This window comes from Astyanax mexicanus, chromosome 22 (genome assembly GCF_023375975.1).
Source record: "Astyanax mexicanus isolate ESR-SI-001 chromosome 22, AstMex3_surface, whole genome shotgun sequence".
In the NCBI taxonomy this organism is placed as follows: domain Eukaryota; kingdom Metazoa; phylum Chordata; class Actinopteri; order Characiformes; family Acestrorhamphidae; genus Astyanax; species Astyanax mexicanus.
In genome coordinates this window covers 24,409,247-24,424,054 of record NC_064429.1, presented here as the reverse complement: position 1 = coordinate 24,424,054, position 14,808 = coordinate 24,409,247, and the positions used below count along the sequence as shown (strand labels likewise).

The 14,808-nt window shown below is 35.8% G+C and overlaps 1 long non-coding RNA gene across 1 annotated transcript; it reads left to right on the top strand.

Moving 5' to 3' along the window:
* The first annotated feature begins 9,808 nt into the window (after nucleotides 1-9,808).
* On the top strand, nucleotides 9,809-13,719 carry LOC125786987 (uncharacterized). The gene is made up of 3 exons (XR_007428951.1): nucleotides 9,809-9,983; nucleotides 10,866-10,896; nucleotides 13,275-13,719. It is a non-coding gene; the product is annotated as an uncharacterized LOC125786987 (long non-coding RNA).
* Nucleotides 13,720-14,808: the final 1,089 nt, after the last annotated feature.

Here is a 14,808-nt window from a genome sequence, read left to right as displayed (position 1 = left end):
TATAGCCCGGCCTGGCGAGCCGCCAGCACTGCGTCTCATGCTCTGCTGTCTTCATGTCTCATGTCTGCTTGTCTACATGCAGAACGAGAGCCAGGCCTCGACCTCGTCCACCTGGTCTGTGTGTAGCGAGCCTGAACGCTGGTCACGTCCTCCGGGGGGTCCTACCAGTCACCCAAACAGCACACAGTGACACCGGGTCAGACCCCCCCACCACACCACCACCACCACCACCACCACTACTACTGCTACCACAACTATTCTGTCTTCAGACTGAAAGCTCTACATTGCTCTGTTAATAAAGAGTTAAAACGTGTGATTGCAGAAATGAAAATGTTGTATTGAACTGACTTAAGTAAAATATATATAAAAAAAAATTGATAAATAAATATAAAAATATTATTTAATATAAGAGCATTTTCTCAGAAATGTGTGCCCTTTGTGAAGACGATAAAAGTGACATTCATTCAAATTTACTTTTTACTCAAGTAAACGGGTGAAAGTACTGCTTTCAAAACTACTTAAAATGTAAAAGTAAAAAGTGCATCATGTCTGTGACCCAATCACATCACTAACCTTCTGCATTCTTCCTCTGTGATGCTTTTCCAGGCTGCAGTGGGTTTTGGGTCATTATCTTGCTGCATGATAAAGGATCTCCTGATCAGTTTGGTTTCATCTTTCTTTAAATTCACAGACAAAATGTTTCTGTAGGCGTCTGAGTTCACTTTACAACAATGAAAATTAATTAGCCCGTCCCAGAATAAGCCATGCAAGCTCAAGCCATGACTCTACCTCCACTGTGTTTTACAGATGAGCTGGTGTGTTTGAGGTCATGAGCAGATCCTTTCTTTCTCCACACATTAGTCTTTCCATCACACTGGTAAAGTTCATCTCTGTCTCCTCAGTCTGTAATCAGTCCACAGGCTTTTCTCTGTTTTGTGAAAGGTGTTTTTACCATGTTTACCATGTTTTTACCATGGTTTTATATTTTACCATGTTTACCATGTTTTTACCATGGTTTTATAATTTTACCATGTTTACCATGTTTTTACATTGTTTACCATGTTTTTACCATGGTTTTATAATTTTACAATGTTTACCATGTTTTTACCATGGTTTTATAATTTTACCATGTTTACCATATTTTTACCATGTTTACCATATTTTTACCATGGTTTTATAATTTTACAATGTTTACCATGTTTTTATAATTTTACCATGTTTACCATGTTTTTACCATGGTTTTATAATTTTACCATGTTTACCATGTTTTTACCATGGTTTTATAATTTTACAATGTTTACCATGTTTTTACCATGGTTTTATAATTTTACCATGTTTACCATGTTTTTACCATGGTTTTATAATTTTACCATTTTACATGTTTTTACCATGGTTTTATAATTTTACCATGTTTACCATGTTTTTACCATGTTTACCATGTTTTTACCATGGTTTTATAATTTTACCACGTTTACTATATTTTTACCATGTTTACCATGGTTTTATAATTTTACCATGTTTACCATGTTTTTACCATGGTTTTATAATTTTACCATGTTTACCATATTTTTACCATGGTTTTATAATTTTACCATGTTTACCATATTTTTACCATGGTTTTATAATTTTACTATGTTTACCATATTTTTTACCATGGTTTTATATTTTTACCATGTTTACCATGTTTTTACCATGGTTTTATAATTTTACCATTTTACATGTTTTTACCATGGTTTTATAATTTTACCATGTTTACCATGTTTTTACCATGTTTACCATGTTTTTACCATGGTTTTATCATTTTACTACGTTTACTATATTTTTACCATGTTTACCATGGTTTTATAATTTTACCATGTTTACCATATTTTTACCATGGTTTTATAATTTTACCATGTTTACCATATTTTTACCATGGTTTTATAATTTTACAATGTTTACCATGTTTTAACCATGGTTTTATAATTTTACTATGTTTACCATGTTTTTACCATGGTTTTATAATTTTACCATGTTTACCATTTTTTACCATGGTTTTATAATTTTACAATGTTTACCATGTTTTAACCATGGTTTTATAATTTTACTATGTTTACCATGTTTTTACCATGGTTTTATAATTTTACCATGTTTACCATTTTTTACCATGTTTACCATGGTTTTAGAAATTTACCATGTTTACCTTTTTTTTTTTTTTTTTTACAATTTTTACCATGTTTTTAACATTTTTTTTATGGTTTTACCATGCTTTTACCAAGGTTTTATAGTTTCACCATGCTTACCGTGTTTTTACCATGTTTACCATGATTTTATATTTTTAACATGTTTACCGTGTTTTTCCCATGCTTTTGTTGTTTTATAATGTTTACTGTGTTTTTATCCTACTTACCATATTATTATTATTATTATTATTATTATTATTATTATTATTATAGTATTACAGTGTTGTTAGCATGGTTTTATAGTTTTACCATATCTACCGTGTTTTTACCATAATTAAATAATTTTACCCTGTTTACCATGCTTTACCAAGTTTATCGTGTTTTTACCACGTTTTTTAGTTTTACTATGTTTTTGGGTATAGAGTATTCAGACAGGACTTGAACCCTATACCACAGTGCTGGAAGGAAAACCTTCTAACTACTGCGCTGCTGTGCTTTTCAGGAGTAAAAAAATGATTTATGAGGAAAGTGGTGACAATTTTATCAGACGAAATGCTGGAATTAGATAATGGGAATATAAACACATGAACAATGCTTTGTTATAGAAACACATGTGATGGGGATGGGAGGAGCTACATATCATACTGCACCCACCCAGACCTGTGCTGTCTTCATTTTTTAGGGACATTGTCCTGTTAATGCATTTTTACAGTCTGTGTTTAACAGTAAACCAATCTGAATAACTTTATTTATAACTACATATACATGAACGAATAATGAATAAATAATAAAAAAAAGTTTGTACCAAAATATGAAGTTAATTTTTTGATTTAACTGAAAGACAAGAGAAAAAACCAGGCAAGCATGGCTTGAAAATATCTGAAGAAGGCAGGTTTTGACAGACAGTCTTTACCCAATGGTAAAACACTATCTGCAAACATGTGATGCCTTCAGATTGAGTATATGCACTGACTGAAGCTTTCACTGCATGTTTTTTTCCATATACATCAAGAGAAATATCCCGGTATTCCCTCACCCTCTTCCCTATTCTCTCTGGGGAAGTGCATAGCATATGAGCCTGATGTTTAATGCATGAGTGCAGCAGCGAGAGGCGAGCTTCCATTCTTAAAGTGCCGTATAGAGGCCCGGGCCGGGGTCTCTGTAGTAATTATAAAATCTAATGGCTCTTTTTGGAGGAGTGCAGTGGATTGCTTTCACTTGAAGTGCGGGAGCCAAATGTGTGCGTGCCGTTTCATTATCCCGAGGCGTCCCCGGGGTGGCGGAGGTGTCAGGAAGACAGCTGTCACTTCTGCTGAGGGCCGAACCACCAGGAAGCCCCCATGTGTGATGCTTACACACTTTTCTTAGTGCTGTTGATTCTTAACAGACTCTTTGTAAGAGTAATGACTAAAGATTTAGGGATTAAACATTCATAAATTGTGAGAATAAAGAAGGAAGGGTTTAGCATTATTGTAGCTTTGATAATGCTGATGTTGTTGTTGTTGCTGTCATGTTAAACATGTCACTTCTAATATTTTTGAATAGCCATCTGGTGTGTCACATTATAGAAAGCAAAATTTCCTCATTGTCTCAAATGTAGATGTGATGTGTTGTATTGACAATGTTGTCAATCAGCAAGACGAAGATGTTTGGTGTCTGAAGTTTTCTTAGCTTTGCAATGGAGCTACAGGCTAACACATGCACACTTCCTGTCAGAAAAATAGTAAAACTTCATGGGTCGGCGTTATTAATAGTTTTAGAATGGCAGCAGGTAATCATCAGCAATGAATCCTCAGCTTTGGGCTTTTTATTGCAGGCACTCTCACAGTATCTTTCTCATAGCACTCTGGTGCCCTATTTCTTTTTTTGTATAAATTTATTTCAAATTTTTCCCAATTTTCTCCAAATTTAGCTAGGCCAATTTTGTCCCACCTACTTAGCTGCTCCACAGCTGTATATCCCCCATTACAGGTGATGCCACAACACAAGAAGGGTGTAGACTAGCACATGCCTCCTCCGACACATTTAAAAAAGTCAGCCACCCCCTATTTTCAATCTGCTGCTGATGCAGCATTGCTGAGTAGTATCACAGTGTTCTCAGAGGTAATCGCAGTGACTCGGTTCTGATACATCAGCTCACAGACGCCTTGTGCTGATCGACATCACCCTAAGAGTGATGAGGGGAAAAAGAGCCATCTACCCACCCAGAGAGAGCAAGGCCTATTGTGCTCTCTCAGGGCTAATGGCAAGCTGCATGAGCAGGATTTGAACCAGCAATTTCTGAATCATAGAGGCAACGCTTTAGACCGCTGGACCACTCAGAGGCCTTTGGTGTGCTATTTCAAGAGCTTTCCTAGGCTAACAACAAAGATACTTTGCCAAAGGAAGCCACATGTCCAGTCCTAACCCCAATTGAAATGTCCAAAGCTAGCAAAATGATAACTTTTAAAGGGGGAATTAGTATTAACTGGACAAATAGCTGAATAATATGTATGCACTAAGTAGGGACAGAACAGGGCTGAAAACTAATTTGTTTGTTCTGTCACAGTGAGGCTAATGGGCACTGCTCCCAACCATTAGTAACCTCTAGGAACACCATTAGGAACCTCTACAACTGCAGTGCTGAGACATCTGGCATGCTGCATCACACACGAGATACACATGCATTAAACACTACTTCTACATATGCGTACCTCAGTAAATATGACCAAGGGTTGCCCATATCACTCTTTATTTTTTTATCATTCATGGTTCCTTGTAATTTTTACCTTGCTTCAAAATAGGCAATCCGACACTTACTACTAGGTACAACTATAGTAGCATCTTTTAATTTGACGATTAGCGTATTTAAAACAATTAGCAAGGCGCTAACCGCATGATTTTACTATTTCCTTAACACACTCACACAGTGCAATGGAATGACGCTGTTGGTCATGTCTGAATCTGTGTGCTAGAAGCAGGTGCTGGCTAAAGGCTAGCTAGGCTAGTTTTGACCCAAAAATAGAAAGGTTTAACAAACACATTTCACATGGTAGGTGGCATGCGGAACACATGGCTCAACCATCAAATGCCATGACAGACCTTACATGTGGCCCCTACAGCTGGGCCACTTTTGCACTTGTCGTGACTTACTCATAAATTCCTTAGCTGCTATTCCTTCCTCTGCTTTCTGCAGTTCTTGAAGTGGGCCATTAAAGTGACAACAATGCACAAAACCATGATTTATTTAGCTACCCCACTTGAATAGGTACCATTTTATATGATTTAGTTGCATATGAATGCAGTTTAACATGAGGTCACTACATTATAATATGTGTAAATCTAATTCAAATCTAACCTAGGAACCAGACGCCAATTTCAGTATTGGCTCATGATCTTTATACCCAAGTAAAACAGATAAAAAGACAGAAACACACAACATGAATTGCTGCAAAGACTCTCAGAGGCTTTGTTCGGGTAGAGTACCTCTTGGTGAAAGATCAATAACTGCTAGACATGCCTATACAATGAACTTGAAGACATTTTGCTCAGTTGACTTAAAGAAGCAGTGTGGTACAAAGACGTCCTTAAGGAAAAAGCTTGTCCACTCTGTGGTCACTTTTTTTGTGACAACAATAAGCAGTATGGTATAAAAATTCCTTATAGAAAAGTCTTTTTGCTATATCACTATGCATTAATTGCACAAAAACATGATTTTTTTGGTTACTGCACCCATCACACCAATTGAGAGATACAGATAACCCAACCCAAATTGCTGTGAAGTCTCTCAGAGGCCTTTTTTGGGTACCTCTTGAGACCATTGACTGTTAGACATGCCTTTTCAATGCACTTCAATATGTTTTGACCTACAATTTGACAGACTATGAGAGGGGGTACATTACTAGACTAAACAAAGCAGGATGGTGGTTTTGACAAATCGTCCATCAGCCAACCACTGTCACCATTGCTTGCGGTGGTGTGGTGAACAAGAAACCTGGGCTCCTACAGACTGGAATTGGACTGGAATGGTCTCATCTTTAGAGATGAATCCAGGTCCTCTTTGGGCTCCAATGATGGTTGGGTTCGAGTTTAGAGGCCTCAAGGTAAACTAAGGACACTAACAACAACTCAACCTAGACTTTATGTTTCCATTTATCCTATAGATGATCTATGCTACAGTTACTTACAAGTAAAGCAAAGTTTAGTGTCTTCTGTAGCTGAAAATCCATAAACAATTGTATTGTAAGTCTGAAGATCCCCTCATAATAATCACTGGCACATTAAATTATATATTGTTGTTGTTGGAGAGACATTTTTAGGGTCATATTGTTTTGAAGTTAGTATGAATGTTCCTTTGATTCTGTTTAATTTATGGACGGCTTCATTCTACAGTAATGAGTCAAGGTGGAGTGGAGCTCAGTGACTTTTGTGGTCAGGAATCCATAAATCATATTAAATTACATTGCGTACAACTGGCATTCTGATTTCAGATACAATAATATGATGCAGCCATTTTGTACATTCACAGACACAAAACAATCCTATCTAACACCAGGATCTACTACGTTACCGCAAATACGACTACAGTGCCATGCAAAATCAAGTTTATACCAATCAAGCATAACATTATGACCACATTGTTACTGTTCTTTCTGTTCTTTCCCTCTCACACCAGCACAAATCACACCACCACCATGCCAGTGTCACTGCATCTCTACCCAGTGCAATTTAGCATGCACCCTACACTTTACTAATACTACTACTGTAATGTACATATCTGCACATACATAATCCATACTTAATCCATGTGTAAAATATTTATATATATTTTTTTATTATTGTCTATATTTCTACATTTTTCTATATTCTAGTATTAATTGTGTTTCTGCAAATATTTGATAATAAAACTATTTGATTTGATGCAAATTGATTTTGAACAGGAGTGCAGAATTCACATTTAACACATTAAAAAGGGAAACTAAAGCCTAAACTATATATTTTTCATTAATAGCTAAAATGTGTTACTTTGAATTAATAAAACATACCAGTCCTGCTTAAAAAATTTAAACCTTTAAAAAAATATATTTTATTACAGTCATTTCATACAGGCTATAGGCTGATGTGGATGATGTGTGTTATGCAGATACTCACAATATGCAAATCAGTCAATCAATAATACCGCCCCCCTGCTACCAGAGGCACACTGTTTAGCCCAATCAGCTCTTCCTTCTGCCCTGCCCCTAAACCCATACATCACTCAGGGTCCATTTTTTTTTTTTAGCATTTTTCAAATTTGAACTGAGGGAGGAGTCAGCTAAAATTAGGGGGGTTAGTTAATACTAAATTTCCTTCGGGATAAATAAAGTATCTATCTATCTATCTATCTATCTATCTATCTATCTATCTATCTATCTATCTATCTATCTATCTATCTATCTATCTATCTATCTATGCTTTTACAATAATGACACTTAAACAAACTCTTCCTATATTCATTTACATGATAAGCATTGGCCTGTCAATCATATCCACACTGATAACGCCTCCTGCAGTCTCCTCTGCTTCTGGCACACAGTCAGACTATTCATGAAGTGAATTCATCATGTCCATTACTCACTCTCTCTGGCGGATATAATGCAATAGCTCACAGCCCTCCCAGGCAGATAGCAGGACTTGTTGTTAACCTTGTTCTGTAGACGAGCTCAGCTACAAGCACTGAGCTGATCATGATCTACATCATGCCACGCAGTCCCCCATTAAACAAACACTTCTACTATTTTAATCTACACTCTGAAAATAGATTTTGTTTTTGTGTATCTCTTTCTCATTGGCTCCTAACACCATGCTATATTTGCATATGAGTGTGTCCTTCCACCTTGTTCACCTTCAGTATGTTGTCTGTTGCTTGCAGCTAATATCTGTTGGAGGTGTGTTTGCATATTATATATTGTGTATATATTTGCAGGTCTCAGTGTTGTAGGCTGTAAGAGCAAGTTACCTAAGGTGCTAACTGTGTGTTGGTCTGGTCCTATATTGTCCACTCTTTTGCGCTCACACGATTATACTGTCAGTGTTGGCAGGTTTTCAAAAATATGAAAAATATAGTTTAAACTGTTTTTTTTTGTGTGATTTAGCCCATATTTAATAATTAAGTTGAGAATTTGAATACAAATTTGTATAAACTTTGCAAAAATTAGCTTTTTTAAATTGAAATATAAGAGTATGAGTAAATATGAGTAAATAAAATAAATAAATAAATAAATAAATAAGCAAATAAAATGATGATTTAAACTTAGTCAATGCATTTTTTCTAGCATAGCTAGCATTTTCTGATTGGCTGTTCTTTAATGTGCCTCATTCAAAAAGTAATCAATGCTGAAACACAACCCAAACCGCAATAAGAGTGGGCGAGGCTATGTACAGCGGTACAAAGCGGACTGATCATGCTTTTTAAAAACATCTTTTTTTATGGAGAAAACTCTCACAGACCCATTGTATAGTTTTATTATTTATTGCTCATAACCAATAGCATGTGAGATATTGAAGGATCTCAAAAAAGACCTGGGTCTGCTGTTTTGGATAATTTTCTACTCAAAGACAAATAGGTAAAGTCACTGTGGTGGATAATGATTCTACGAAGCCCCTAAGGAGACATCGTGTTAATAAAAATAAAGTGTGGCCACGACTCAAGACCTTGTTTCCACGCCAAGACTTATTAAAGCTTGGGAACGAGATCTTAAGGCATGATCACGACTTATTAAGGCATGGTAACAATAACTTTTTGCATGGGATTGAGATAATTAAGGCATGGGAACGAAAATAAATGGTTAAGGCATGGTCACAATGTCCTTTTGTTTCACAGCTAACAAAGCAAGCAGCTGTCAGAATGAATTGTGTTTTATTCAGAATTATACCATGTCTCACCAAAAGAGACTCCAAAATATTAACATAATTCATTCCAAGAGGAAAATAAAAAGAAACCAATAAATTCTCCGTTTTTTTTTTTTTTTTTTTTTTTTTTTACAAAAGATTATCTTTGGATTGGAGCTTTGATGTAATATTCAGTCGTCTTCATGGGCATTGATTTACAGAAAAGCAATCTTTATTATTCTCTGGCAACAGCTTAATCATCTTGTTCCCACACCTTAATAAGTTGTGGCCACACATTTTTTTTTTTTTTAACATGATGTCACCTTAGGGGCTCCGTATGATTTACATCTTAACATCTTACAGGATCAAATCTTTTTTTGAATCAATTGCTTCATTTGATTCAATCTCCCAAAATACAGACTTTTGCCATCACTAGAACCTTAGTACAGTTAACCTAACCAAAACTCCCTAATGAAAAACAGACAAAACAATAAAAAAAACATAGGCCACACCCCCTACAGCTTCACCGGCTACAAAGTTCAGACTTTAGACTTTGAGATTTTACATCCCACTCTATAGAATCAAATAAGTAACACAACAGTTTAGTCAGAAACACATGTAAAGCTTGCCACGTATTACTCGGGTTGGTCAAGTAATAGTAAAGTAGTGGGAAGAAGGAGGAGCCCACAGCTAGCTGGTTGATTTGATTACACCAATCCAACCAATCAGCACACAGAGACTCCTTCAGCTCAGCAAGCACACCTGTACACTATTAGATATTCAGAGGAGGAGGCAACTTGGAAAGCTGAGGGTCAACAAGAGAGAAAACACTTATTTAAACATTTTTCAGTTAATTAATGCTATTAATATTTATTAAATGAGTCAATACAGGAAGAATGAAGGTTCTCTCGGCCACCCTTGTGGTCTTAAGGGGAAAAACATGCTTCAAGTTCAGGAGTCCTTCTCCAAATGGTGAGAGCTAAATGGCTGATTATTAATAATTAAAACTGAGATATCCCTTTTTCTGAGCCAGTTTGTGCTTTTACTATAGTAGTCCTCGTATGTAAAGGTGTTTGTTTAGTGTTTTTTTTTTTTGACAGTTTTTATGGATATGGTCTGTTGCTAGCTAAGTGGCTAGTTGGAATGTTTGTTTAGATAACTGATTTAGTTAGCTAGCTTGCTGGCTAAACTTAGCTAGTTAGTTAGGTTTTCTATCAGAGGTGTCAAATAATGAAGTACAAATACTTTGTTACCTTACTTAAGTTAAAATATGAGGTGATTTATATTTTACTGGAATATTTTGGATATTATGGATATGGATATTTTTGAAGACGTTTTACTATTACTCTACATCTTTACACAATTATCTGAACTTTCTACTCCTTACATTTTAAACACAGCCTTATTATTACTCCTATTGTATTTCAGCTTGTTTTTATTCCGGCTTCTCATCATTCAATACAAACCCTATTCAGAAAAATCTCTTCATCCAAATAGAGTGAATTCGATTTTGGTTGGTCGTACTTTAATAATTTCCATTGCGCTAAAATTAAAATATATTCATTTTCAATGGGTATATATGTGACTAAACAGGGAGCCTAGTGCATCCCAAATTTATCAACTTTATCGTTTTAAACTTCAAGCTTTTATCCTTAATTGTTTTTTCCCTTTACATTTACTTTTACTTTTTATACTTTACGCAGTTTTGAAACCAATACTTTTACACTTTTACTTGAGTATAAATCTTGAGTTAATACTTTAACTTGTACAGTAAAAAAAAAGAAAAGAAGGTATTTTTAACCCTAGTGTTGATCCTTTTGACACCGTTGCTTTTTATTGCTTGCTATGTGGCAGACTTGCTGAACTTCAGTGTACTTCAGTCCAGGTATGTGTATTTACTTTACTAAATGGCTCATTATTTGGTATAGATTTTCTTTTAAAATGCATTTTGCAATAAACTACATAAATTAGAAACTGGTACATGATCGATGTTTGCTGGACATTAAACTCATAAAACTGGTTTACAGATGTGTACTGATGACCCTAGAATGGTTTTTCAATCTGCGTTCTTGTCTGTGCTTATATTCTTGTGGACTCTGGAAACGTCATCAGTCGCAGCCCAAATACTGTTCCGTTTAGAAGTTCGCAGTAAACAAAGTACAAACATACAACAAATACCCAGATACGTTCTTGCTCCTCTTGCTCCTTGTGTAGACTTCTTACAGTTTTTATATGAATAAATTTCTGATCTTTTAAATGAAGATTGATTTAAATTGAATAATCTATTTTTTAAACACACCCCTAGTTAGTGGCTAGTAATAAGTATGCAATTGGGACACAACCTCAATCTTCCAGTGCTCTGAAATCTGAAGTGAAGTTGTGCTCACCTGCACAAAGTAATGTTAGGTAAATTGTAAATTGCTATGATTCTAAAGAGTTAAGTAGTTTTTTACTGGCTTCTTCATTTCTATACAGCTCTGCTGAGTGAACTGATGCCGTGTTGTGATATTGTGGAAGTGGTGGATTAATGTACTATTCCGTACAGAATTTTTGATGAAGGCAGCTTATAAAATCCAAAGAGCAGACTAACCCGTAACCTCTCAACTTGTCTTCTTAAGCTCGACTCCTTCACAGATCTGCTTTATGAAAAAATAATCAGATTACCCCTCCAAGTGTAATTTTAGCAAGCCAATCATTTTCATTCTCTGCAGAAGATATTGGCTAGTCGGAAAAAAAAGTGCCCGTGTCCCAGATATCCCCTCAAACGTGATCTTATCCCCCCGAGACGAGCGAGACCTCTTCCAAAATCACCAATCACCAGCAGCGCATATCCCCTGTAACTGCAAAAGACAGGAAATCTGGGATTTGTATTTTTTCAAAAGTTCTCCACACATCTGTGTTCCCATGTGTGCCGGGGCAGATGTCAAAATTCCTCAGACCTTTTGGGACCCGTTCATGCCGTGATGAAAATAGCTGGTTTGCACAAGTTAACTCCAGTTTAAAATGCACAACTCTTTAATAACAAAAAAAAAACAGAACATGCCTTTATATTACCATTAGTGTTTTAAGTGTTTACATTTAGCTTAGCTTATTTAGTTGATGTGTATATTTATGTTAACTTGGTTTTGTTTCAGTTTAACATTTTTCTGTTTGTTAGATTCAGTTGGAAAGTGTACATGTGTGTGAGCAGTAGTATGAAACGTATGTTTGTTTTAGCCTCAGTGTTTGAAGTGTTCTTTTATGTTAGCTTAGGTTTAAATCATGTACATTTATGTGAGCTCTTATTAAAATAGACGTAAGTTGCTAATTTTGCTAACTTTCATTTAAAAAGTGTACATTTGTGTTAGATTTAGTTTTAATTTATTTTTTAAGCTCCAGTTTGAACTACTTTTGTGTTGGCATTAGTTTGAAAAGTGTACTTTTGAGTTATCTCTGATTTAATAAGCCTACTTTTGTGTTAGCTTTGGTTTTAAAAGTGTCATTTTGTGTTAGCTTTAGTTTGAAAAGTGTAAATCTGAGTTAGCTCTAGTTTAGAAAGTGTAGATTTAAGTTAGCTCTAGTTTAGAAAGTGTAGATTTGAGTTAGCTCTAGTTTAGAAAGTGTAGATTTGAGTTAGCTCTAGATTAAAAGTGTACTTTTGATTTAGCTCTAGTTTAGAAAGTGTAGATTTGGCCTAGCTCTACTTTAAAAAGTGTCGTTTTGTTTTAGCTTTAGATTGAAAAGTGTAGATTTGTGTTACCTCCAGTTTAAAAGTGTACTTTTCAGTTAGCGCTGGTTCGAAAAGTCTACTTTTGTGTTAGCTTTAGTTTTAACTCTAAAATGTGTGTATTTGTGTACAATTTGTTGTTTAGTTTTAAAAGATACATTTGACTTCTAGTTTTAAAAAGTGTTGATTTGTGTAAGCTTTAGTTTGAAAGTGTCATACCTTAGATTTGAGTTGGCTCATGTGAAAAGTGTTAACTTCCATTTGCAGAACTTCCAGTTCTATGCCAGCATCAGATTTTAGGTGTGTTTATTTGTTTTGCTCTTTTTTAAGAAGTGTACAATCGTGTCTGTTCCATTTTTAAAAACATTACTGTACTTAATTTTGACTGCATACTCTCATACATTGTTGACTGTATACAGATTATACTGTACTATACAGTCACACTGTAGTGTGTTGGTGACCTACATGTATATGAATGTACATAAACTGGGGTTTCCCTGTTGCAGAGACAGCTGAAGCCGTGTGTGTGTGTGTGTGTGTGTGAATGTGGGTGCCAGGGGACTTGTGGTGAGACAAGTGTTCCTACCATCTGGTCTGCTGAGGGATGAGGGCCAGTGATGGCCGCCCACTTCCTCAACATTCGCCACATTGTCAGCACCCTCCATAAAAGAAAGCCACTGTGAACAAATGACTCCTCCAGGCCGTCCACAGCTGGCCCAGGAGAGCCGTGCAGAGAGCCCAGTTGTGGAGGGCAGGAGAAGCCCCTCTTTGTGTTGAATGGTGCAGTGGGCCAGGATTTGGCTGCTGGTGTGTATTTATTACTGAGCTGAATGAATCTGAATGATGTTCTCAGGGCTGTTAATAATAAGGCTTAACAAATAGGAAACATATCGCTCTTTTTAATTACATTTTTAATAGAGATGCAGCGAAATGAAGATTTTTGGCTGAAAGTGCAACTGAAATAAAATTAAATAAAATGTTTGGCTACTAGCCAAATACAGAATACCAAACATTGTATGATTTTGCAGGTTTTTTTGTGAATGATGCACTAATTAAATACAAAAAAAAAATTACAAAACTATTTTTTGAGCATTTTAATATCCAAGCAGACATACCAACAAAGCACAATACAATAAAAAAAATGCACGAAAAATGAAAGTAAATGTAAAAAATACAATATTTTAGTATACCTCAACATGCCCGAGCACCTCATCCATTATGGTTGCAGTTTAATCACATCATCAAAAACATCATTGTTTAGTATGAATTATTTTTAGTCTTTTTATCTATTCGACCAAAAAGCAAAATTCCTCATTTTTAATAAGAACCATATAGCATTGTTTTCATTTTTGTTTTCTGAGGTTGGATACAGTACATGGACAAGTCAATTATCCTGCTTTTGTTGGAAACCCAGTCTCTACTGTCCAGGGAAAGCTCGCAACTAGATTTACGAACGTTATTGGAGAATTTTATTGTATTGAGCAACAAGAGCGTGGGTTTAGGATAATTTAGGGTGTTTTTACATTTGTTGTTTGTTTCCCTGGTCTGAATTAGTTGACGAGTCAGTTTATTTGGATTGTTTCCCCAGAGTTTGGTTTGTTTTCACACAGGCAAAAATTGAATTGCACCAAGTTCACCCCAACATACCAACTGAGCACACTGTTTTATCTGATTGGTCACAGGTGTGTGGGACGAGAACAAGAAAGTAAATACAGAACTCAAATATGAAGAGGATATTTAGAGTTGGAATTAGAGGCCGACCGATCGATCGGCCAGCCGATTTAATCGGCCGATTTTTGTTATTTTTTTATCAATCGGCATCGGCCGATTTTCTTATTTGGCCGCGCCGATTTTAATCCGGCACATCTGCGGGCAGCTACTTGGAACGCAGCGCAAGGTTTCAAGAGTGAGCAAGACTTTAAACGGGTAAGGCATCCATATTTACAATCCAGTGTCCCAAAGTCTATATTTTCTCTCATGATTAGTAATCTGTGATGTTGCTTCATTTACTGAAAAAGAATAGAATTTCAACTGCATCGGTGTTGTAGCATTTCTCTCCAAACGAAACTATGCTTAGCGTTGATGGCAGGA